Source organism: Nelusetta ayraudi, unplaced genomic scaffold, assembly GCF_046127955.1.
Source record: "Nelusetta ayraudi isolate G7.1 ecotype Tasmania unplaced genomic scaffold, CSIRO-AGI_Nayr_v1 ptg000011l, whole genome shotgun sequence".
NCBI lineage: Eukaryota > Metazoa > Chordata > Actinopteri > Tetraodontiformes > Monacanthidae > Nelusetta > Nelusetta ayraudi.
This window is the reverse complement of record NW_027466061.1, coordinates 395,001-422,500: the sequence shown is the minus strand read 5'-3', so window position 1 is coordinate 422,500 and position 27,500 is coordinate 395,001.

Below are 27,500 nucleotides of genomic sequence, written 5' to 3'. Positions count from 1 at the left end.
ATTATTTTGATTGTTGGTTTGCTTTTTAGTGTTGCACTTGTTGGTTTGTTGGATTTTCTTATTTAAAGTAAGCATATTTTTTTTATGAATACTCAATCTGTTGTATTTATTGAAAATATAGAGGATTCTTTTCCTAGTATTATAGTGTTTGTTTGTTTTTAAATCAGTTTAACTTGCCTGAGTTGCTCAACTGAAGATAAATGATTGAGATGAATGATTAATTTTACCTGTAGCCTGTTTTGCTCACGAGGTGTAATAGATTGTGGAATCTTCGTAGACCTTAGTAGACGCACGCTGCTGAGATTGGCAGCAATCAGCTCCGATGACCGTGGTGCTTGTAAATAAGGCAAATGCGCCATCTAGTGGGATGCAGCATGTTTATTCGTGTTGGAGCAATGACAAGTACTACTAACAAAACAAAAGATGCACAGGGTAAAAAAAATAATCATAAAGTCAAGCCCAACAAAGATAACAGATGGGCATAACTGTAACATTACGTAGTAATGATTACTAGTACTACCAAAATTTCTCTATTTTACTTTTCAACTCCAACTTGAACTATTCATCCCCTTTTTTCAGCAGCCATTAAGACAAAAGGATGACACTTATGCATTGCATCAAACTGTGATGCACAAAATAAATTAAATTAAATCAAAACAATAAATAAAGTGTACATTAAACAGGGGGCAGTGCAATACAGTACAGGACTCAACTGATATAGTGCAGTTTGGCAGTATAGCCTATAACAGCTGTTCAGCATCCATAGTAATCCACAGTCAGTGCCATAATCATCCAGTCAGTGTCATATTCATCCATAGTCAGTATAATAATATGATATCGCGCAGACCCTCGTCCTCCACCACATTAATTGGCCTGCAAGCCGTAGCCACACCCATTTAGCCCCCGCTGTTGAAAGTTGGCGCTCAGTGTCTTTTTCTTTTTTTTTGTTGTGCTTACAAGCCGGCTGCAAGCGTATGACTGTGTGCTGTGAGTCAATTCATTTCCCGTTTCCACAATCTACGGAGCGGCCAAAGGTTCAAAAAGCACTTTAATTAATTAATTAAATTAATTAACTATGTGGCAGGTGGGTTTGCCCCCACCTTCGCGTCATCAATCACACCTGCGCCGGAGTGCAATCTTTGCGTCTCCCTCAGTGCGTTTACATGGTACTAGAGAAATTTGAATGATTGCCTTCGGCGCGAAACAACCTGGCAAACGCGAATAAGAATGTTGACATTTGGAGAGAGGATGAGACCGGGGCGATGCTTTCTCTTCTAAAAGAGATGGACATATTAAAATAACGCGCAACGGAGACCTTTTTAAAAAGGGTAGCGCAGCAAATGCAGGGCTCCGGCTTTGCGCACCCCTGAACAAATACGTATTCCTTCGTATTTATATTTCTACCTTTTCGTTCACATTTTTTGTAAGTTAGAAGAATTTCAACTTTGTAAATAAAAGCACAGCAAAGAGATGTTTTTCTGATTTGTTTTTATTTCGATAATTTCGCTGTTATTCTGCTGGAAACGGCGTGCAGCGGCACAAGCTTCCTCCACGGTCGGCACTTTAATGAGCGTGGGTATAACTGAAGACACCGTTCCTTTGCAAAACCTGTACACAAACTCTCCCACCAGTCTGCGCAGAACCCGCATCCAACAAGAACGAGAGTTTCGGGTCCGTGGCGACAGCACAAAGCGTAGCATCGAAGACATTGTGTTGTTGTAGCCCTCCAACAGTAAACAATGTTCTTGTCTCATGGTTATCTTTTAAAATAACCATGAGCACAAGAAATAGGGTACAGCTTATCTGCAAAGTAAGTAACACGTACATTATGAACTATCATTCTATGTCATAATGATGTAATATGTCAACCGAAAGCAGCTGACCAGCTGAAAAGGCTCACTCCACCCCCTACTGTTGGGAGGAGGACACATTCCCGTCAGTAATTCAAATTTCTCAGCTGCATGTATAGGGGGACAAGGTGAGAACTCCGATTGGACGAGAAAACCAAATTATTGCTTAGTCCGATTAAGCTCTGCATGTAAACGCACTGATTACACCTGCGGCAGAGTGCAGAGTGAAAGCAGCTCTTTTAAAAACAAGCACAGGCTGGAGTCAGCACTCCTCTGGCGTGTCCACGCTGAGAACTCTGTCCTTCGCAGTTCTTAGCATTTCGGCTAGCAATCCCAGAGCGGGCTGGGCCATAAGTGCAGCTGGAGGAGGAACCCTGGCGGGTGCCCGTTCATCGGGAGGTGGTGCTGTGTGTGCGTGATCGTTGTGCATTCACCGCTTGGCTGTTAAAGCTGAAGCCCCCCTCCCCCTCTCCTCCTCTGGCGCTTGGCGGGGAGGCAGCGACTCGGAGCAACTGCACCCAGGCAGTTTTGTTTTGTGTGTGTGTGTGTGTGTGCGAAGAATAAATAAAAGTTTTCCTTTCGTTCTAACTGTTTAACGCTTGCCTGGGTGTCTCAAGGTATTAGTATGTTAATTTTGTTCTCTTTTCTTTAGGACAGGAGTTGGCGTAGCGTGAATTTTGGTTTGTAGTGATTCCCTTAGCTTTGTTTATTCCCTTTTTTGAGTTTTCTTTGGTTTCTTTGGCCCTGTTCCCCTGTGGTGAATTCTTCTGGTGGATTCAAGTGATGTAGATGTTGAAGGAGTCTTCATTGACACAGACTTAGTTGTATAAAAACTGGTTTATTTCAAAGAAGTCAAAAGTCAGACAGGCACCATGGAAAGCCTGGGGATGTCTCTGGGCCAGATGTGAGCAACTCCGATGATGCTTAGTTCCCATCACCTTTTATACCTCCCAGCAACCAGGGAGGAAGATGCTAGAAGTGGGGGAGAATGTATACATTCCATAGTTGCACCCCCAATGACCATCTGTTTTCAATTTGGTGGCCGTTGGCAACAACAAGACCATATATGGACCCTGAGACGCCCTTAGGGAAGAAGTGCAGCAGGTTCACTGCTGAGTTCACATCAGGCCATATACATAAGATCACATGATGTCATATACATAGATTCAGATACTACACCCCTTATTTTCTTATGTTGAACAGTCTTTTTGGTATGGTACTTATTTCCTTGACACTCAGGCAGCTAAACCTGGTCTATTTTAAATTGTTGTCAAATAAAGCTGTTTCATTGGAAGTCCGTCTCGTCCTCTTAAATTTCAAAGCGTAACGAACCTGTGTAGCCCGAGGAATTTTATTATAGTTTATTTCCTGGGGTGCAACTCCCCAGGTGGCATTGTCAGGCAACTCCCCCCCACCCCCAATTTTCCTTTATACCCACCATCTGAATTGTCTCCACCTCCGCCAGACCCTCCCCCTCGCCACATCTAGTCTTTTTTTGATAGATGATGATCTATGTGTATTGATGCGTCGTGCTAATGCGTAGCCCCTCCAGGATCCCTCCTTGCACTGCCACTCCGTCGTAGTGCGGGGCACCGAGTGCCGCAGGCCCCTCCGCACCCGTCGCCACCGCCGTCTTCTACGCCAAGCCGCGTCTCGCCAATTCCTCCTTTACCTCCTCTGCGCTGTTGTAGGTTCGAGTTCCCGTATCCCAGTGGGTCCTCATCTTGGTGAATGGCGTCTGGAAGCGGATGCCCTTCTCCTTCAGGATTCTTTTAGCAGTGTTGTACTCCTTTCTCTTTTGGACCATCTCTGTCGCGTAATCGTGATGGAATGACGGTACTTTCTTCCCCAGTTCTATTTTCTTTGTCCATAGCTCTCTCAGGACCCTCTCTTTGGTAGTAAATTCCAGAAAGTTAACAATGATGGGTCTCGGTTGGGCACCGTCCGCTGGCTTCTGTGCAAATGAGCGGTGTGCTCTCTGAATTTGGAAATTAAAATCTGCTGGCAGGTGCAGTTCACTTTTCAGCAGGTCTTCCACAAACTTGGCCACAGATTCTCCCTCCTCTCCTTCAGTGACTCCATAGATACGTAGGTTGTTTCTCCTCGGCCTGGACTCCAGGTCGGTTAACTTTTCCTGAAGAGCTTTTTGTTCTCTCAGTGATATGACCAGAGCGTCATTAGCTTCCTGTGCCCAACGTTCTAGCTTTTCAATCCGCGACTCAGCCTCGTTGATCTTGCCGGTCTGGAGCTCCTGTTCAGTGACGACTTTCGCAAGTTGTTGATTTATTTCGTGTTTGAAGTCGTCCAAGTCTTTTTCCACGTCGTTCCTTAGTGTTTCTCCAAACGTGCGAAGGACTTCTTTTGATTCCGTTTTTAAATCCCGTATCTCCTTGCTAATAATTTTTATGTCCGAGCCCTTTTCCGTGTCGTTAGTCACGAGGAGTTTGTTTCGCCATCTCCCTCTGTTTCAGAGCAAGCTGGTAGTTCCGCCATATTGTCTGTTACCGTGTTTCTGTTTTGGTTGAATCAAGTTTTCCTTCCCATTCCAACGTTCCCCTGATCACTTTGTAGTTAATATGATATTTGACAATAGTTATTCAAGTTTTCGGGGAGTTTTTACCCTGGACGGTCGAGAGCCCTGGTGTCGCGCAGTCTACCGCTTTATGGCCAAACCAGAAGTCCCTTCCCTCTAGCCTTTTCAAGGGGGAGGTGGCTAGACTCGGCTCTTGTGGGACGAGAAGCAGAAGGCCTGTCCGATCGGGGGGGAAGATGAGATCACATTTTTGTGGGTCAACACAAACTCATCTGCGAGGACAGCAGCCTTGGACAATGACGACACTTTCTGTTCATTCAAGAACATTACCACCTTCTCTGCCAAAGAGTCTTTAAAATCTTCTAAAAGAACGAGCTCACGGAGTGACTCAAAGTAATTTTTGACATCATTAGCTGCACACCATTTATCAAAGAGGTTGCTTTTCTCTCATGCAAACTCGACAAAGGTTTGACCACTAGATTTTCTATGGTTCCTATTTTTGCCGGTAGGGCTCAGGAACAAGCTCATAAGCAGGAAAAATTGCTTCCTTTACAACATCATATTGCAGGCTGTCTTCTCAGAAAAGAGCAGACACCAACTCCTGTGCTTTTCCCACCCGCTTGCATTGGAGAAGGACAGGCCACATGTCTCTTGGCCAGTTGAGTGGCGAAGCTATTCGCTCCAAGGCACTGAAGTATGAATCAACTTCTGCCTCACGAAATGCTGGCACCAGAAAAATGTTTTTACTGGGGCTGGGCAACGATTAAAAATTTTAATCGCAATTAATCGCATGATTTACCTCATCAATCACGATTAATCACGTCGTATACGCAAAAGCCAATAATGAATTTAAAAGAAGTCTTTCATACACTTTAATTTAAATGTTCTGCCATATAAACGAAAGCACCATAACATTTATCGTCCAAACACTTAACATCAGCACTTTACACAGAAACATTTTTAATGTAAATCTAAAGTTAAAAAAAATGCAAATACAAAATTAAAGCTTATTGCCAATGCCAGGGCATTACTGTTATCCTGTTCCTTATGAAAAATAAAAAAAATCTACCTACAAAATCCTGAGCCACAGTAATAACAGGCAATTTCTGAGGTAACAGCAGAAACATTTTTCTTTTATCAGGACGACACAAAAACTTGTTTCTCACCGATCTCTCACTAAAGGCAGGAATATTCAATATGCATAACCAGTCTGCGTTCCCTTGCAAATGTCCCAGTTAGAAAGGGTGAGGCACAAAAACGTTCACTTTTGGGTTTTTCTTCACAGGGGACTAGAATGTAAAGTCCACATTTATACTGGAGTTCCTTTGGAGAATCTCACTCAACTCAGTGCAGTTTGTCAGTTCCTGGAACTTGACGGCCAGTTATTTTAAATGTACTGCCATATGAATTAAAGTGCCATAACATATACTGTGCAAACACACTTTTAACATCAGCATTTTTGAACAATTAGCAGCTAAGAAAAAAAAAAAAGTGTAAATTTAAACTCAACTTAAACAATGTTATCAAAGCAATACAAAATTAAAGCTGTAAGCAGCGTTTGCGGGACTGAGCCCACCTGGCCACTGCCTGCTGTGACGTCCGCCACCTGGCCACGAGCCCCCGACACCTGCCGACGCTTCCCAACGCCTGGCGATTCCGCCCGAAACCCGCCGATGCCCCATTACTGACGCCGACGCCTGCTGATGACACATCAAGCACTGACTTGACATTACTGACTTGACATTTAGAAACATTTGATTTCTAAATGTGATTGATTACTGTATCATTTTGGAGATAATAAGCCTTAAAGTTGGCTTTTTGTTTTGTTTTGCGACAGCGCCAATATTCCATGTTTACTGTACAATAACATCAAATTGCTCCATAAGCTCTGTCAATGGTTGGTACAGTTGACGTCAGGACAACCTTGAATATATCTTCAATCATTATAAGGCATATTTAATGTACCATTTTGGAGATATTAAGCCTCAAAGTTGTTGTTTTCCTTTTTTTTTTTTAGCTTTTCAAACAGGCAAAAAGGGCCCAGTACTCAATTTTTTACTGGACAGTAACATTGCTTTGCTCCATAATTTCTGTCAGTGGTTGGTACAGTTGACCTAAGGAACACCCTGACTATATCCTCAGTCATTATCAAGCATATGTACAGTATCATTTTGGAGATATTAAGCCTTAAAGTTGGCTTTTTTTTTTTTTTTTTTTTTTTTTGCGACAGCTCCAATATTCCATTTTTACTGTACAATAACATCAAATTGCTCCATAAGGTCTGGCAATGGTTGGTACAGTTGACCTCAGGACAACCTTGAATATATCTTCTCTTAATATTCTTGAATATTCTCACTTAATGTACCAGCTCCTTCCTGTAGACATGATATGTACAGTTAGTTATTCTTTGTTTGACGCAAGTGTTATATTAATTTCCTACTATCTGTACCGGTACTTCTTGTTAATTTGAAAAAAACACTAACAGCATAATGTCAAAACAAAAACCGAACAAGTCAAACAGGAGCAGATCAGAAAACAAGGAGGCTTTGTACTAAAATATGGATAAAATATAAACAGGGAGTTGTCTAATGTCGTCAAGGAAGCCAACATTACGTTACCTGATGATCAGCATGTTGACTCAGAAAATCCTCAGGCTCCTGCTGCGACATTTCATTTGGGGCGACGGTTGTGACTTCACTGCTGGTCCCGTGAGAAACTCAAATCGGTCCCTCACGTTTGTGTTGCGTGGCATGGGTTAGGACATTGAGAGGCATTATAGTGTGGTTATGTGCACCAAATCGGACTCGGCTTCTAGCTCGATAGCCGTGCATAATTTATGCAAACGCAATGCTCTGTTTATGTGAACTCACGGAGTCCGACTCCTTGCACGTGCTCATCTCGACTCGATGGATTTATGAGCTTGATGACAAGTGTCACAAGTGTGTATTTTGTATTGGATTGATGTACTGCAATTCTAGTCATGTGAACAAGCAATTATCATTCCTAGTTATATGTGGCATGACGAAATACTGTACTACCAAGTTTGTATTGCAGTATCTTCAGTTTATGGGGTAGAGGGTGCTCAAATTGGATTGATTGAAGATGTAGTTTAGGTACAATTTGTTTGTTTTTATCAAAATTTAAGTTGATTGCAGTTCAAGGTGGCACAATCCTATCAGATGTTGTCATTTTGTCACAAAGAACACTGGTATTTGATGATTATTACCATAAGTACCACCATGTTGCAGGCATTGTGGTTACAAGTTTCACTCCAATTTTGATTGTTGTCTGTATGACTAGCAATCCGTTGAGCTGTCTAGGGTTATCATTCAGATAAGGTGTCACAACTTTTAATTGCATGGGAACTTTGGGATCCATGGCAGATGGGCATTGTAAAAAAACGGATCTTGAGTCGGAAGGCTAGCTTGTCCTAATTGTGACCTTAATATGATGATTTTTTTTCCCTGCCAGATTGAGGAGAAATTAAATGGACATCCAAACCGGATGTCCATTCATGTCCATTTAAGCAAGCATTTTTGCAGATTTTAACATTGACTTGCATTAATAGGCGATGAATGAGCTGCGGCGCATTCTGGATAAGGGCAACAGAAAATTCATTGATGAACTAAAAAAAGAGATGAGAAGACTTCTGCACCAATGTGTAATTTTATGGTGTTTGGGAAAGAAATGAAGTGATGATGCCACGCATAACGCTGGTTGTAGTTCAGTAGAGTCATTTTGCTGTGTCTCTAATTGACTGTGTAGCTGTTTCCTTGGACATAGGATGGTTTATGTTGCGCTGAATGAATAGATGCAGAATGGTAATACTCTTCATGCTGAAAAAATAAGATTTTTTTGTGATCAACACAAACCTAATAAGACTCATTTTTAGGAAGACTAACTTTGAACTCAAAGTTGATTTGTTCTATTCCAGTGGAATATTCCATCGCGCTGCTCAGGGCACTCCCCACACTCTTTCCTTCACCAAGTCCACCACCGAAGAAGCTGGGACATGCCAGTGAGGCACTGCTTCATGTCATTCAGGTGAAAGTTTGTTCGCATTTTCTCACATTCAACACTTCATAGTTCCATGCATGGATGTGGCGTTTCCTTCTTCTTTTTCTTTAGCCAACAGAAGATCCCACAATGTACTCGCAGAAGAGGTCTTTCTGCACCCCTGTGTTGCTGTTTGATGGGACCCGCTGTCTCATCTGTCTTGGAGCCACCCCCGCACCACGCTTGCCAAGGAAGACTTGAGTGACGGTCTGCTTCATCTGATGGATTACTACTATGCCCTGCACCTCACATATCCAAAAGTGTGTGGCAACCCTTCTCTCTGTCATTCAGACAGAAGTGCTACAGGACACTATCCATGAGTGAGACACCACAGCCTCATACAAAAAAGACCATGGCAGAATGGAAAGATTTTATTGGGGAGTAGAGCTGTGTACTAGGCATAGGTAGTGATACACTCCCCTAAACATGTTATCAGTGGTGATAGGAACACAACACTATATGCTGTCCCCATACTGTTTTTGTTTTTTTTGTGTAACTGAGTGTCAGGGAATCTGAATCAATATTCAATAATGATGACGGTGAATATTGTAACAATTGTTACTTGCGTTCTAGAAATGATTGCTTGAGATTGTTTTAAGATGCAATGCCTTTGTGACGTTTTTATTACAAGGCAGTGAAGGCACTGTCAGCAATTTAAGTGAATAAATAGTTGTTGACAATATTAATTCTGTTTGCTGAATTATTTTTTTTGGGGGGGGAGTGGGCGTAGGGGGGGTGGATGCTTTGTCTCATTTTGAGAAAAAAAAGCTCATATTGTGAACACTTAAATTAAGAAGAATTGCACTGTTAGTAGGTCTGGTTTTAAGATCTTTTCATTCAAATTAAGAAAGAAGCAAACGTGAAAAAAGAATTGAGAAGCTAGTATCAAGTTTATTTGACTTAGTACAGTCCTTGGAATGAGTGCTTTACTGTTTATTTCAAGAGTTTTTTCATTCTTCAAATGCCTAGATATATCGTCTTATTTTAAGAAATCTTACCAAGTCTAAATATCTTACTGCATTGGCAGATAATTTGACTTGTTTCTAGCCTGTTCTTTCTCAATTTAAGTGTTTGTTTCTTAGATATATTTTGCAGTGTGTGGACACCGAGGGGAGCTCTAGAATTGGCTCATTCAACCAAACAACGAGCCAATCAGCAGTGGCGTCACAGGCCCTCCTCCTTCTTTGTTCTCTCTCTCACTTTGACTTCTGCACTGGACAGCCAGGTTTGTGGAGGGAAGGTTGGAACAAAGTAAGGACGGGGTACCCCATACATTCATGTACGTAGAGTCACTAAGTCTTAAACTCACCAGGTTTGTATCGCATATCGATAGCCCTAATGCCACACAAGTCTATGAGGGTCCAAGGTCAACTTTGTCACAGAGACATGGGGCCACTTTCAGGTTCATCAGGATCCTCCAGGACACACCCATGCCAAATTTGGGGCTTCTAGCCCATGAGGAACCCCGAAACCCTCACTCTAATTCCAGCCTTATCGCTAAACCCTAATGCAGTGCAAGTCTATGAAGGTCAAAGCTCAACTTTGTCCGAGAGACATCAAGTGTTTTTTTCATGAATCATTCATAAATGTTAAGAGTTTGCTTTGTGGCGAATTCACAATAAAAATACATTGACACTGTCAAAGATGGACTCAAGCACTATTATTGAACTATACTGTATTTTTTGAGTGATGTGCTTTTGACAAGCGCTGCGCACAGGAGGCCCATTTGTTTTTGTTTTTTTGAAGGGGGCCCAAAATTCCTGGCGGCGCCCCTGAGCGGGCATCTCCAGCACCAAGGCAGTGGAGCTGCCGGCCACAAGAGAAGAATTAACCAGTCCATTGAAACCATTTGTTTGGTCTAGTGAGTGGCAACAGTCCTTTGAGGATCTTAAGTGCCTTCTCAGCTGTAACCCTGTCCTGTCTGCTCCAAATTTTTCCTCATTGGCTAGAAGCCCCAAATCTAGTGTGGGCGCTTCTTGGGGGCTCCTGATGAAAAAGCAAGTGGCCCCATGTCTCTAGGACAAAGTTGAAAATTCACCCCATAGACTTGCATTGAATTAGGGTTAACAATAAGGCTGAAACTAGGGTTAGGGTTAGGCTTAGCTGAAATTAGGGTTAGGGTTTCGGGGTTCCTCAAGTACTAGAAGCCCCAAATTTGGCGTGGGCGCTTCTTGGGGGCTCCTGATGAAAAAGCAAGTGGCCCCATGTCTCTAGGACATAGTTGAAAATTCACCCCATAGACTTGCATTGAATTAGGGTTAACAATAAGGCTGAAACTAGGGTTAGGGTTAGGCTTAGCTGAAATTAGGGTTAGGGTTTCGGGGTTCCTCAAGTACTAGAAGCCCCAAATTTGGCGTGGGTGCTTCTTGGGGGCTCCTGATGAAAAAGCAAGTGGCCCCATATCTGTAGGACAAAGTTGAAATTTCACCCCATAGACTTGTATGGCATTAGGGTTAGGGTCCAAGAGTACACATACACATTTTCTTTTGCTTTATTGATTTAAGCTCATCGTCTCCAGCTGCAAAGGTATAGAAACCTTTCTGTGTTTTGATGTTGTGTGTGAGAAAACATCACTTTTTTCTGTAAACTTGTGTTATCATTGTCCTTCATTGAAAATGACACAATCTTTCATTTCATTGTTCAGATGCCGAACACCAAGGCATTCCGTTGCTCTCTGGCCATGAAACGACGCCTGGAGCAAAAACGGGATTGGACACCTTTTCCACCTCGGAAGGACTTTGAACGTCGTGAGTACTTCCACGTTCATGATTTCATGTTCTGCCTGTGTTGTTATGTTGTATTCCAAATAAATCTTACAAAAACATATTTAGATTTTTCTTTTTTGTCAATTTACACAGGGCGCGGTACTGGTCAGCGACCTGGATGCGAAGATGGCCCGTTTTGCTCCTGACTGACAAAACAGTGCGAGTTCGTTCTTAAGGCCCAGCAACCAGACAAGAAGGTATGGGTCGTGATTTTGTCAAGCCACGAGTTTCTTTATGTTTTTGTTCTGGTGGTGGGAGACTCACATCTCTGTCCACTTGTGGATGGTTTTGTGTTCTCGCCCCGGGCAACAACCTTGAACACGGGCTTGTAACAGACTCCGCCCAGGATTTTGCTGCGCTACTGGCAACTGTGTTGGACCGCTGGCCCAAGGTTTGTTTATCTGCTGTGACAAACAAATTTGAACACATGAATGTCATCGCCACTTTGTTTTATCAATATCAAGTAATTCCATGATCCATAGTTCAATAACAAGAATATTCATGAATTTATTTTGCATTTTTATGTTTGTTTGGGGTTTTTTGTAGGTGTTTGTGCTTGACTTTCCACCTCGCCTGACTGTCAAGCCAGAACTACAAACAGCGCTACGTCAAGTATATCATCGTGTTGCTGCACGCATGGGTGTGTAAAATACATATTTTTGTTGTATTTTTTTCTCTTCAGTGACACTGTGCTAACAGATATTTCTTAGAATTGTGTGATTACACAATTGATTATGTGACACTTCTTCCAGGTTTAACATTTGTGTATATGGCCGATCACCTCCCCCTTCGTCAGCTGTACATGGTGGTGTTATGATGGTGTAAGTTTTGCCTTCTTCAGCCTTACTTGCTCTTCATTTGATATGACAAATATGTGTTAACATGTTGTTTTCTGTTTAGGTGCACCTCAGGACTGATTTTGGTGGAGCGTCTGCATGCTGCATGCTCCATCAGCTCGTACCCCCTTCACCTAGATCATGGGTGTTGTGCCACAACCAATCATCGACCAGGGTGTCTCCCAGAGTGGTTGTGACAGGTCCTGTCTACATGCCGGTGTATGGATCTGCTCCTGAATGGACTCTTGTTGGACAGGAGGTTGAGGTAACCTGTTCATCCCTCTTTCCCCCCCCCCCAATCGTGTATTTGTCAAACTGTGCAACTTTTTATTTTAAAAATGAACACTTATCCTAAGTTGACTCTGATTTCCTCTCCTCTTTTTTTTATAGACAGTACCAACAGCTGTTGAGACTGCATTTCACACAGACATCCCGTCCAATCCCGTGTGGTTCAGTGAGGCTGTGCTGTTGGACCACATGGAGACCGTCGTGGAGTCATGTGGCAGGGTTTCCCCAGCTGCCACGGTAACATTCACACAATTATTCATACACTTATCAACTAGGGGTGGGTGAAAAAAAAAAATAATATTGCAATATATTGTTGTGCTTTCTGTCGCAATAAATAATCGATACACTGACGGCAAATATCAATATTTTTTTCCAAACACCACCTGTCCACCTGTCCCGGGAAAGATAAAATCTCTCCCAGGACACAATTTGTCCCGTTTTTTATGGAAAATGACAAAACCTCATTTAATTCCGTCTGTGGTCTAGATAGGGTTGCCAACCCTCCCATAAAATACGCGATTGTCCCATATTTGCAAATAAAAAAGCCTGTCCCGTAATGAACTGATGTGGGACGCACTTCACTTTGTCCCGTATATTTCGGGGACGCGGTTATTTATTTATTTATTTTGTCTGCATCATTTTTTTATTGATTTTCAGAATCGGGGCAGTAAAAGGATTTTTTTCCCTCTCTCATCTTCCCGTCGGAAGATATCGTGTGTCGTGATGTTGTCATTATCGTGGGCCAAATATCGTCACAGTATCGAATCGTGGGTTAGCCGTATCGCCCCACCCCTATTATCAACACAAGATCACATATGTACAGTACATGTACAGTTTAATTAGTGTGTTACTTTGTTTATGAATTAATTTCTTTATGTTCTTCCAGATGTCCAGCCTGAGACGTCGATCAGCACGCGTTGCCTCAAAAACCAAAACAAACCAGTGACATGTTGGTATTTGGGATATGTGTATTTCATTGTGTGCATCTTTGTGATAGGACAATAAATGCAGTTCTTTAAACGTTACTTTGTGTCCTTGTATTTGCAGGTGTGGGCAACACGTTCAACTGTCCACATGACTGAGTCTGCCTCCAGCAATGTCACAGCAGTGCAGCAGGTTTGTACTTATTCATTTCCACTTCATCACCTGTGTGTGTTTTCTAGGCTTTACACCGATCTTATCGGCTGTATCGGATCGGCCGATATTTGGCATTTTTTGAAACGTTCATGATCGGGCGTCATGTCATGAATCACCGATCCGATCAATGACGTCATGGTCGTGTTGAAACTTTTTTAATCTGTCTCATTTCCTCCAAAGTAGTTTCACAGCATCGACATGTTTATTTGTTTGTATCCGAGTGTTATGTAAATGTATAGATTTGGGTTTCCATTGTTGTCAGTTCCTTTTGTCTGCTGTGTGTCCGTTTGGGCACTAGATGGCGCAGTAGATCCTGTGTTCCCTTTTTTTTGCTTGTTCCAGGTGCGGAAAGGTGATTGGCTGGTGCCAATATTTAAGGAGGAGGACTTCAACACCTCGGTCTCTTTGTCCTTCTCCCAGCTCCCAACCAGAGGCCCTGTGCCGCAGCAGCAGCATTCTGTGTTCAGCCATCAATTCTGTTTTGTAATCTATTTCAGTTCCCTTTGTGTCCACGTAGCCCGTAGGGGAGGGAAGCCATTTGTGTTGTGACCCTTTTCTCCTGTGTTTTAGTTAAGGAGGTTAGTTTGACTGTCATTTATTTGATTGTTTTCTTCATAGGTAAGATCCATAAGAGAGCCATTTTGTTTGTTGTTTTGGCCATGCCCTCCCTGACGCCAGTGCAATGATGGTGACGTTTAATAAAAACCATCCTGTGGACGAAGCACCTTTGTCTAATTTGAGAGCTGGGAGAAGGGGGGGGGGGCTTTATGTTGTGTCCTGGTTCCCCCTAGGCCGGGGCATATCACCGAGAGCTAATGATTCATGATTCAAAAACCTTCATTTTCGTCTTCGTGCCTCTTCCTGTTTTGAGTACTGTCGCTATGTGACGGACAATAAAGTTTCTTTGAATCTGCAATATATGCAACGCTACAGTACCTCGCGGGGGAACTTTGGTAAAAAAATTCAACACCACAAATTTAATCAGGCACTTGGAAAAGATACACACGGAGGAGCATGTCGAGTTCAAGAAACGCAGCGCGGAGAAAGAAAAAGAAAAGCAAACTCTGAAACGGATGCTAAAGCAAACAACTTTCGACAGTGCTCGTGAGAAGGCAAGGGGTGTACAGAAACAAGTATTTATTGCCTCTAACGTGATTGGATCGGTGATCGGCACAAAAATCGTGACCATGTAAAGCCTAGTGTTTTCCTTCCTATGTTTATTGGCATAAAATCACATCTTTCTCATTTTAATCAGGTGGAGGCGACGCCACAGATGACCAGAGCTGTGCTCGTGGTTCCTGTGGCTCCCGTGGTTGCCAGCACCAAGCCAGAGGAGGCCAGCACCATCCAGGAGGCAACACAGAAGATCAACTAAGCTAAGGTGGCTTTTCTTTCTTCTTCTGTTGCCTTTGACTGCTCCGCTCGTTCTACACCTCGCACATGTGATTTGTGATCCATCATCAGTTAGTACTAGTGAAGATGCAGTGGCAGATCATGGCACTGGTATTAGATTAGCCACAGGTGGAGAGCTGCTGACGTCACTTTCCTGCGCCGCGCGCTTACTTTGAGATTGCGATTTCGTTTTCGAGTTGTGGTAACTCTTGTGCAGGGCAGGACCACGAAAATTAAAAAGCAATGCCCTCAGTTTTCTTTTTGATTGTGTCATAAAAGGTGCGACACGAATAAGAAAATGAAAATGCATATAGCAATATTTATTAATGATTTTAATTATGAGTCAAATAATGCAGCTTCGTTCTTAAAATGAAAAAGCATTCTGCTATTGCTTTTTCATTTTTGAATTTTACATTTCATATTGAATTTTGGTAACTCTTTGCTGGTGCATGTTTTGAAAATTAAATCTCAAATGTGTTTTCCTTCATTTGAATTAAGTACAAGAATGAGCAGTCATGAATAAGAAAATGAAAATGCAGTTTGGATTATTTATTAACCATTTTAATTATGAGTCAACTAATGCAGCCACGTTCTTAAAATGAAAAAGCATTTCTGCTGTTGCTTTTTCATTTGGATTATGGTAACTGTCTGCTTCCACACTCCAGTGGTTCTGCACATTAGTATAAATAGAGTGATTCTCTATCATTACATCACAGGACGGCGGCACTCTGACAGATTCCATGAACCTGGACACTGATGATCCAGACTTTGGACCAGATGAGCCAACAGGCCACAGTGGAAACGGGTCAGAACATGGGACTGGCTGCTGAAAGGATACAGGTAGGTGGCGCTGTCATCCCAAGTTGTGTGGTGTGGAGGATCGGGGCCAAAGTTCCAGATGCTCACAGATGTGACTGTGGATTCAGGAGGAGTGTTTGAAGGCTGGACTCCCAACAGTGATTGGCTGCTGAGGACCTCTCAATCACAATCAGGTTTTTTAGTGGCTGTGAGATTGAAAGTGAGATTGCATTGTGCAGGGAGGAGGACAGCAGTCAGTCATGGTTCACCTCCAGTCAACACGCAGTGGTTCACATGAAGGTCCAAGAGGCCTACAGACCTACACAGAGTCTGGATGTGGCAGCACAGTGGCATCATTGTCTTTGTTGTGTTGTTTGGTCATTGTGATCCAATGTAATGTGAGAGAAGGACGAGTGCAGTTCTATTGGAGTGAGTTGCTTACAAATACAGATTGCACAATTTCTATCCCAATTGTTAAGTGGGAAAGAGACCTGTCTCTCCAGCCTCACTCTAATTTCTGGAGAACAATCTGCCTGAACACCTTTTCACTGATAAAACAACCTATTCTACAATTAATACATTTTAAAGTACTCCACAGGATCCACTACACTGGACAGCGGATGTTTCAAATGGGCATGACCGCCTCTCAGACCTGCTCACACTGCACAGTTAATGTCCCAGATAATTACCTACACGCTGTATGGCATTGCCCACCAGTAAATAAATTCTGGCACGTAGTATGCAATGATCTATCAGCACAGGTTGGTTACAACATCACAGCCACTCCTTCTTTTTGTCTCTTAGGGGACCTCAGTGATATCACATCAGATAAGGCAGAATCTCGCATGCTGATCACCTCCTTATCTATCGCTAAGAAAACAATCTTTCCCACTCTGGATGGGCCCTGTGCAGTCCGGTGCCCCTGGGGTGTGAGACCGGCAGGGCCTATGGGGACCTCGCCACTTGCGGCGATGCGCCATACTGGGTCCGTAGGGGGGGGGCATCTGGGTGCCCGGTCCTGCCTTGGGTACCGATCCTCCCGGTGGGTGAAGGGGCTGGGTCCTGTCATGGGGATGAGTCCGGTCTCGCTTGCCCTGGGGGGCCCCCGTCCGTAGGACGGGCTCTGCTGTCTGTTCGCCCCGGGTGGTGTCCCTTCTCCTTGGGGTATCTGCCTCCCTGTCATCTTGCCCTGGCTCCTCGTGGGGCGGGTGCTCTCCGGTCCGGGGGCCTGCTGCTCCGGGCCTCTTCCTGGCCGGCATTGCAGCGGGTGTGCCGTGTCCGGGCCCCGCCGCCCTGGGCTCGTCGCTGGCGTGGGGCGGTTGCGGCCTCGGAGGCCGCACTATTTGGCAGCCTACTTCCAGTGACGTACTTAAACACACCCACTCCCACATTCAGGTACACACACCACCACATCCACACACACACACACACACACACACACACACACACACACACACAGGAGCAGCAGCTCTAATTGGCTGAGAGCTAAATATCTTCTTATCTTACTGGGTGTAAATGAATCTGTCCATTTTTTAAATGTCGAAATTTAACATTTGGTTTGTATTTTTTCAGATATTATTTCTGTCAAATTCATTTGAATCAACAGAAGAAGAAAATCAGTGAGTAGTTCAAACTTTGTGCATCTTTGTGTTCAGTTTTTCTGCTGTAGTTGTGCTTTTCTTTTCATTCCAGATGAATTCCACTCAATTTCCTTTTCAAACCTTGTAGGTGTTGAGTGAGCTGCAGCGCCCCCTGGCTACAAGTTTCATACTGTGACTCTGCCGACCAAGGTAAAAAAACCAACAAACTCTGACACTTTGCTGAGGACCTCCTGGAGGAGCTGAAGGTGCAGAACCTTCTCAGGCCTCTCTGAGGAGGAACTTGCGGCTGTCTGTCCTCTGCTGCCCCCTGCTGGTCACACAGGCCTCTTACACCTCCGTTTGTCTGTTCAGCACATATTTAATTTTTTAATGGCTCTATAAACGTCACTGATGAGACGATTTTATGATTCCTGCAGTTAAATTTTTTTAATTCCAAATCTGCAAAAACCTTCTGATCAATGAAGACAGAGTTGATTAAAATGATTTCAAAATTGACCCGTTTGAGAAAAGCTGCACTGTGGCATTGTTTGCATGTTGTTTTAGCTCTCAGTTGCTTCATTTCGCATTTTTCTTAAAAGCTTTGTTTAGTGGTCCATTGTGGTCAATGGGACACTGAACATCCGATTTGTGTGCCCGAGTTTTAAGAGGATCAGGTGCGGACATTTTAGCATTTAAATTATTATGGCTTATTAGCATAGGTACGTAGTACCTCACCTGTCCGTTCTTTTTACAGTGCTTCCTGAACACCTCACCGGCACACTACAGCCGCCTGCTAGCACAAAGCTGCGCAGAGCCTCCTCGTTGTTCTCCTCACCTGGAGGACGCTTGGTGATCAAGACCTGTGGCCCAAAACTCGGTCCTATAAGATAAGTGCAGGAACACTGCCGCTTTGCCCGCACTTGATTGTGCTAGCCGCCCCGTACAGACGGTGGACGGTGCATGTTGCTTCCGTCCCGCCTTGGTTTTACTTGTTGTTTTTCCGTTCTCGTTGTGTTTTTCTTCGTTTGCTTACGTCGCCACTGCTAACCCTCAGACAGCAGACGTTACACTATCAAGTCGCCGGTCCAGCTACAGTGGTGTGCGTGCGTGCGTGTATGCGTGTGTGTGTGTGTGTGTGTGTGTGTGTGTGTGTGTGTGTGTGTGTGTGTGTGTGTGTGTGTGTGTGTGTGTGTGTGTGTAATTGCATTGTTTGTTTGTTTTTCTTGCTATTTCAGTACATGTGACAGATTTTAGGGAACTTTTAGTAACCAACTGTTTATCTTTTCTTTTGTAGTCGCTGAGAGCTGCTGGTGGTGGCGGTGTCCTGGGTGGTGGCCCGGGATTGTGGTTGTTTTCTTCTTTTTTTTTGCACTTCACTTTCTTTGCAGGTGTGTCACGTGTGAGTGGGGTGTTCCTTGTTTTCTTTGGTTCCTCCCCCGTTTGGCCCCCTCATTGGTAAGCCTCAGTTTCTACACCAAGAATAAGGAGCTCAGTAGCTCCGTTTTAAGTGTTGGTCTGTTTGTTCCTTTTATTTTTAAATGTTGAATAAAAGTTGGTTTGATATTTTAAACATTCTGAACCACGTCTCCTACTCCTTCCTCGCAGAACTTACCTGTGTGCCTAATTATTACTTTTGTGTTTAGTAGAACTCCCTGGGTGAAATTCCCAGGGTGGCGTTGTCGGTTCCTTTTCATTTTGTTAAATTCCCAATATTAAATCTTGCTTTATCAGATAGCCATAACCACTCTCATCGCCACAGGATATTTGAGTCAACTGAGTCAAACTGTCGTGTCTACTTCCCAGTCTCAATAAAAATATTCACTACTGCTTTGTGCGAGCTTCTTAAATGGAGGTTTGTCGGGGTTTTTCCCTTTTTAGAAGCAAGCCACATATTTTGTGTCTTTCCACCACAAGACATTGGCTTTTGTCACTCTCTTCATCGTATTGGGAAAAAGTGGCATATCGGACTTTCCCGCCGCGAGTCGCTCGTCAACATACTGCTGTGAAAGAGGGGTGACGTCACAGAACGCGAGGTGCATTTAGGTGCTGCTGCGTAAAACGCAAACATTATCCTGGGCAAGTATTCATTTGACAGACGTAAACGAAGTGAAATATGACTTCAATTTAAGTTTGTTTTAGTTTGTTTTTATAAACACACAAAAAAGTTTGAGTTAGTTATCGTTTTTGAAAAAAGTTCTTGACTTCTACTTTAGAGATATTGATGACGAATTGTTGCATATAAACGGTGTGACTATGTGGTTCGGCAAGCGGTGGTGCTGTCTGTACATAGCTTAGCAAACGGCTAGCGCTAGCACCCCCTTTCAATGCCAGAGTGAAAAGATCCACACGGAGTGTTATGACCCACGGGTGGGTCTAGGTGCCTCTATCTTTGTGTCTGTGTGTGTGTGTGAGAGAGAGAGTGGATGACGCCTTGCAGGTGCGGTCCTAGATGTCGGCTGCTGATTGGACGCGCCACGGCTGAGAAGGAGGAGCAGTCGAGCCAGCCTGACGGTCATCCCTCCTCCGCTCCCAACTCTGCAGTTAGTCACTTCTGAAATTGTGTTAGAGCACGCAGCCGTAGGTAGTGATGGCCGATCGAGGCTTTGTTGAAGCTTCGACACTTGTTTCAAAAAATGGTTCATTACTCGAGGCTTCAATGACACAGTGCTCGAGGAGGTCATCTAGTGCTCAATAAAATGAAGTGCAATGGAAACGTGTTCATTGTTTCATAGGTTGTTTGGGATTTGATTCGCCATGCATTCTTGTTGGACAACACTACATGCTTGTATGGTTCAATGCTGACACAATAAAATAAAAATGAAAAATAAAGACAATGTCTCTTTTTTGGCACGACTGATTGTAGTAGACTATAGCTCTTATACTTAGCCTGACAGTTTGTGCAATGAATTATATTATATCCTAAAACAAGACTAAATAGCCCATAGTTTAAAAATATGTTCAATAGTAAGTGTTCAGTGGGTCAGATGTCAAATGTGATCTATTTAAAATGTAGAATAGATGAGCTAAATAACACATATATAATACACATTGATGGGAATTGAACCATCGCCTCAGTCTTGCAAGTCCAAGATTGTCATAATGTACCACAGACCCAAATCACACTCCCTTTTTTTCATCTAAGCTGTTTGAGTAGCGTTAGCACACCGTGATTCCTCATCAACTACAGGCCTACACTTCAAACAATTATGAGAAAAATCCAACGTAAAGAGAGCACTTCCATTAGGAAATAGTCAACATGAAATTTCGTCTTCTACTGACACCTGCTGGTCAAATTGAATAGTTGCAAATATTGTGAACAAGTTGTCATCTAATTCTAATCCTAAACAATATGGCCATTCCAAGTGAAGTATTAAGACAATTAATCAGGTTTGTACTGCTTGATTGAACACATTCATCCCGTTCCAGTGCACTAAAACCCACTTCCCTTCAGGACCGTGTCAGCGAAGCCAAAACTTCCTTGAGTGACGCTGTTTCCCAGCATGCAATGCGAGCTAGCGATTCACAATACTATTTCATCACAAACATGGATGTAAAAAATAAAAAGGGAAAAAGGGAAAAATGAAACTTCAGGAACAGCAACCATTGCAATACAAGCAGAACTGGGCCGAAGTTTTATATTATGTACACCATAATACAGCCTTCTGGTGGACAAGCCATACTATTTAAACCGTGTCCTCCTATGGAACTTCCGTGGGTGGAAGCTCATCGTAGAGGTCACGTGCTGGTTGTGCGTCACTCCTTGGGGCCCTTTCAAGTGGGTCTGCAGGGCATGTGATTCAGGTTAGTATATGGGAAATATGGGTCAATGTCGTCAGTTGTAACATTAGTAGCTTGCTGGCGAAAATAATGCACTACATGTGTATGTCACACTTTTTTTTTGTTTTGTATGAGCATTTAAAAAAAACAACAACATACTAATAATATGGATTTTGACCATGTATGTTTTGGAGTTCAATGAAAGAGGTTAATATATTAATATATATATATATATATATATATATATATATATATATATATATATATATATATATATACATATATATTTATATATATATATATATATATATATATATATATATATATATATATACATATATATATATGTACATATATATATATATATATATATGTATATATAGTCAGCTGCTTTCAGTTGACATATTAAATCTATTATGATATATATATGTATATATATATATATATATATATATATATACATATATATATACATATATATATATATATATATATATATATATACATATATATATATACATACATATATATATATATATATATATATATATATATGTATATATAGTCAGCTGCTTTCAGTTGACATATTAAATCTATTATGATATGGAACGATAGTTCATAATGTACGTGTTACTTGCTTTGCAGATAAGGTGTACCCTATTTCTTGTGCTCCTGGTTATTTTAAAAGGCAGACAAGAACGTTGTTTGCTGTTGGAGGGCTACAACAACACTTCGATGCTACGCTTTGTGCCGTCGCTACGGACCCCAAAATCTCGTTCTTGTTGGATTCGGGTTCTGCGCAGACTGGTGGGAGAGTTTGTGTACAGGTTTTGCAAAGGAACGGTGTCTTCAGTTATACACACGCTCATTAAAGTGCCGACCGTGGAGGAAGCTGGTGCCGCTGCACGCCGTTTCCAGCAGAATAACAGCGAAATTACCAAAATAAAAACAAATCAGGAAAACATGTCTTTGCTGTGCTTTTATATACAAAGTTAAAATTCTTCTAACTTATAAAAAATGTGAACGAAAAGGTAGAAATATAAATACGAAGGAATACGTATTTGTTCAGGGCTGCGCAAAGCCGGAGCCCTGCATTTGCTGCGCTACCCTTTTTAAAAAGGTCTCCGTTGCGCGTTATTTTAATATGTCCATCTCTTTTAGAAGAGAAAGCATCGCCCCGGTCTCATCCTCTCTCCAAATGTCAACATTCTTATTCGCGTTTGCCAGGTTGTTTCGCGCCGTCTGTTTTGTTAGACGACGTAGTTGTGCGGTCATGAGTCGCGAGAGCGAGGCGTGGCGCATGCGCACTCGCATTGTCCAGTTAATAGTCCGATTAAGGCGTATACATGGCAGAGAAATTCGAATTCCAATCGCATTATCTGGTTGTCTCAGTCGGGGTTCTCCGATTCCAATCGGAGTTCTCAAACTCCAATCATAATCGGAGTAAGGTGTTTACACGCACGTGAGTTCTCCGATCATAATCGGACTAAGGCAATAATTCGATTTTCTCTAGTGCCATGTAAACACACTGAATGTAGTGGTTCAGACCAGACGCGAACAGGCGCGCGGCTCGTGCCATTCATTTCAATGGAAGCGGAAGCGCCGCGAAGCGGAGCGCCGACGAATTTCGCGAGCGAGGCTCCAACTGGTTCACACCAGACGCGAACAGCTCCGCGACGGTCGACAAGCGCTTCTGCTCAGCTGCAGTCTTTTTTTCACTCCCACTTGAGCTTCTTTTTTTTTTCTTTAAAAAAAATTAGATAAAAAAAATCATTTTCATCATCGCCCCCCCTTGCCCCGTAGCCAGCCTGCTCCGTAGCTTACTTTTGTGTGTGTGTGTGTGTGTGTGTGTAAATAAATAGAAACACGCACTCAGGTGTCCATCTCAAGACAAGACCTCTTTCATAATGATCATTGACCGGCATCTCTAGGATCAAACAGACGTATTTTGATCGAGTCTTCCTCTCTGTGTGTGTGTGTGTGTGTGTGTGTGTGTGTGTGTGTGTGTGTGTGTGTGTGTGTGTTTAATCTCTCTCGCACTCTGATACAATGTACTGACAAATATAACATACAAATATGATATATGATCGAATTTATCATTCGGTTTTTATTTTTGAAATTAGTTTATTTTGAAAATTCACCGGATTTTCTCGTTTTTATTGAGCGACTTCCTGTACTGTAGACGAGGATCGCTCGCGGCTCGCGCACGAAATAGAGCAGACGCCGAAACAACAAATGCATGCCGCGAGCCGCGCGCCTGTTCGCGTCTACTTTGAACCACCACATTGATTAACGTGGGAGCCAAATGGAAGCGCTCGGCGGCGCTTTGCGGCGTTTCGTGGCGCTTCCGCGTCCAGTGTGAACCGGGCGTTACTCGCTCGGAAAAATGTGTCGCCTGAGCCTCCGCCCCCTCTATGCCCATTGGCGGAGGGAGGGCTCATTGTAAAAAAAAAATAAAAAAATTGGTGTTCCTTCGGCGCGCCTGGGAAACTCTGAAATTATGAATAACTTAAGCTCGTTTTTGTCCCATTTGCCTGCATCAGCCCGTCATGATATTGTTCAATTAATTGAGAGCCACCCACTATTGTTTTCTGACCACCCCCGCTGTAGAATAGCATAGAAGTAGAGGGACATGCCACAACTAAGCAGCACGCACACAGAGTCATTATTGGGAAGTTAAGAAAGAAGCTTTGGCTCTCCTTCTGACAGTGCCCATCTTGATGTTAATTTGGGGTCAGGTTTTTACAGACTATAATGCCCTCGTAGATGCGGTGGTCTCTGCCCCTGCAAGACTTCAATCTCCAGATTTGCCACAGGAAGGGGGGTTGATAATGTGTTGGCAGATGCATTATGATGTGGACTAGCTGCGGAATTCTTATTTCGGGGGAACTGAGCTGTTTTTCTTGTTTAGTTTTGTTTGTAGGTATGTTAATAGGGTTTAGTTCTTAAGGGAGGGGGTGATATGACCCACAGGTGGGTCTAGATGCCTCTATGTTTGTGTGTGTGTGTGTGTGTGTGTGTGTGTGAGAGTGGATGACGCCTTGCAGGTGCGGTCCTGGATGTCGGCTGCTGATTGGACGCGCCACGGCTGAGAAGGAGGAGCAGTCGAGCCAGCCTGACGGTCATCCCTCCTCCGCTCCCAACTCTGCAGTTAGTCACTTCTGAAATGGTGTTAGAGCACGCAGCCGTAGGGGTGGGCTGCCATTTTCTTTGTCCCCTCTTTTCTCCTGTTTAATAAGTATGTAGGGAGGTTAGCCTTTCTGTATTTGGGTTCTCTTTCTTTCTTTAGTTAGTTCTTAAGGCGAGCTAGTTGGAGTTTGGTTTATTATTTTGGCCTGGGCCCACCCTGAAGCCTTTGCTGCCCACCGGTTAAGTTGTTTTGTTTATTTCATTTACTGATTAATAAAATGTTTTTTGTTGAAACTGCCAACTGCAGTGAAAAATTAATGAGGCTTGGGAGTGGGGGAAGGTGTCCCACACATTGCGTCTCGGTCCCCCTAGACGGGACGTAACACGGAGTTTTCGCCGTGACAGCAGGTTGAGCTCCTACCGTGTTACAGGTGACGTCGTCACGTTAGCCTGTTCCATCCCTGCTAAATTCTTTAAAGAACTACCATTAGTAAACTTTTAAATTATAATACGCTCTACACTAATTGTAATTTCCTGCCCGTGGTTCTATATTGCAACAGTTGACGGCTCATATCAGCAGATAAGCAGCAACAATCTGGGCATTGCGGGTGATTCATAAATATGTCATTTCTTATTAATTAGCCCATAAGTGTTGTACACCAGTGTGACACCAAATGCTTGTTGCTGACAGCAGTGAAGAAATGACACTCTAGTGGTTCTGCACATTAGTATAAATAGAGTGATTCTCTATCATTACATCACAGGACGGCGGCACTCTGACAGATTCCATGAACCTGGACACTGATGATCCAGACTCCGGTCCAGATGACACAACAGGCCACAGTGGAAACGGGTCAGAGCATGGACTGGCTGCTGAAATGATACAGGTAGGTGGCGCTGTCATCCCAAGTTGTGTGGTGTGGAGGATCAGGGCCAAAGTTCCAGATGCTCACAGATGTGACTCTGGATTCAGGAGGAGTGTTTGAAGGCTGGACTCCCAACAGTGATTGGCTGCTGAGGACCTCTCAATCACAATCAGGTTTTTTAGTGGCTGTGAGATTGAAAGTGAGTGAACATCATTAAATAAAGAGCTCCTGCAGGGTCCCAATTTGACAAGTACACTGCTAGGTGTGCTGCTTCGTTTTCGCCAAGGCCCTGTAGCATTCATGACTGACATTGAGGGAACGTTTCATCAAGTAAGAGTTTCCAACCAGGATGTAAACTTCTTACGCTTCCTCTGGTGGCCAGATGGGGACATTATAAAGGACCTACAAGAGCACAGGATGCTGGTCCACATCTTTGGGGCAGTGTCATCCCCAAGCTGTGCTTCATTCGACGACAATCAGCATGACTTCCCAGCCGAGGTTATAAACACTGTTGGTCAAAATTTCTACGTGGATGATTGTCTAAAGGCCGTCAGCACGGTGGAACAAGCAATACATCTGTACCAGCAGCTAACAGACCTGTGCGGTAGAGGTGGATTTAAGCTCAATAAGTGGGTGAGCAATCATCGCTTGGTGCTGGCCGCCATTCCTGAAGAGCAGAGAGCTAAAGAGGTAAAAACACTTAACCTTGACAGAGACCAGCTCCCTATGGAGAGGGCCCTTGGAGCTCAGTGGGATGTACAGCAAGATACATTCACATTCAGCATCAGAACAAAGCTGGGATGGGATGAGGAAATCCCTCAGGTCATGGTACATCCCATATATAGTTTTTCAAGCGCCAAACTACAACAAAGGAACTCATCTATAACAAATCTACAACCTTGTTTTAATTCTGATTAATAAACTAAAGCTTATTCGATTATCATTATGTTGTTTTTTTTAAACGCTCATACAAAACAAAAAAAGTGGAGGGAGAGTAGTCTGAATCGGGTTCTGGAGCATTGCTCTACCTCATCCATCGCACTCATTAGCGTCACATCCACTTGTAGTGCATCATTTCCGCCAGCAAGCTTCTCCTGTTAGACCTTCCCCGAGGTGGTTGGTGGGGTGACGAGCACCCAGCACGTGACCTCTCCGACGAGTTTCTACCCACGAAAGTGCCACAGGAAGACACGGATTAAATAGTATGGCTTGTCCACCAGAAGGCTGTATTATGGTGTACATAATATAAAACTTCGGCCCAGTTCTGCTTGTATTGCAATGGTTGCTGTTCCTGAAGTTTCATTTTTCGTCCCTTTTTATTTTTTACATCCATGTTTGTGATGGAATAGTATTGTGAATCACTAGCTCGCATTGCATGCTGGGAAACAGCGTCACTCAAGGAAGTTTTGGCTTCGCTGACACGGTCCTAAAGGGAAGTGGGTTTTAGTGCACTGGAACGGGATGAATGTGTTCAATCAAGCAGTACAAACCTGATTAAGTGTCTTAATACTTCACTTGGAATGGCCATATTGTTTCGGATTAGAATTAGATGACAACTTGTTCACAATATTTGCAACTATTCAATTTGACCAGCAGGTGTCAGTAGAAGACGAAATTTCATGTTGACTATTTCCTAATGGAAGTGCTCTCTTTACGTTGGATTTTTCTCATAATTATTTGAAGTGTAGGCCTGTATCTGCACACAATTTGGAATTCGTCCCAGCGCCCTGAGCTGTAAATTTGGACGGTGTAAAATGAAAATGGCCATCTGCAGCAGAATGAAAGTGAGATTGCATTGTCCAGGTAGGAGGACAGCAGTCAGTCATGTTTCACCTCCAGTCAACACGCAGTGGTTCACATGAAGGTCCAAGAGGCCTACAGACCCACACTGAGTCTGGACGTGGCAGTACAGTTGGATCATTGTCTTTGTTGTGTTGTTTGGTCATTGTGATCCAATGTAATGTGAGAGAAGGACGAGTGCAGTTATATTGGAGTGAGTTTTTTAGAGTGTAATAGAAGTTATAATGCATAGTCTGTTTTTATGAAATGTTCTATCACCTGGCATCCATCCATCCATCCATCCATCCATCCATCCATCCATCCATCTTCTACTGCCGTATCCGGAGTCAGGTCTCGGGGGCAGCAGCCTCAGCAGAGACCCCCAGACTTCCCTGGACCCAGTCACCTCCTCCAGCTCCTCCAGTGGGACCCCAAGGCTTCCCAGTCCAGCCCAGAGACCTGGTCAGCACCACTCTGACTCCCTGAGTCCCTGCTGCTCAGGTGAGGCTTCAAACATCTGGCTGCACCTGATTGGACGGTCGTGGAGGATCTCCTTGGTCTTCTTGGTCTCCAGCTGTTTGACCTCATGCTCTCTGTTGACCTCCTCACTCAGTCCCTCAGTGATGTAGAGCTCAGTGTAGATGCTGTTGAGGAGAGTTTGACTTCCTGCTTCTTCACCTTCAGTCACACGTTCACATCTCCTCTCCAGACTGA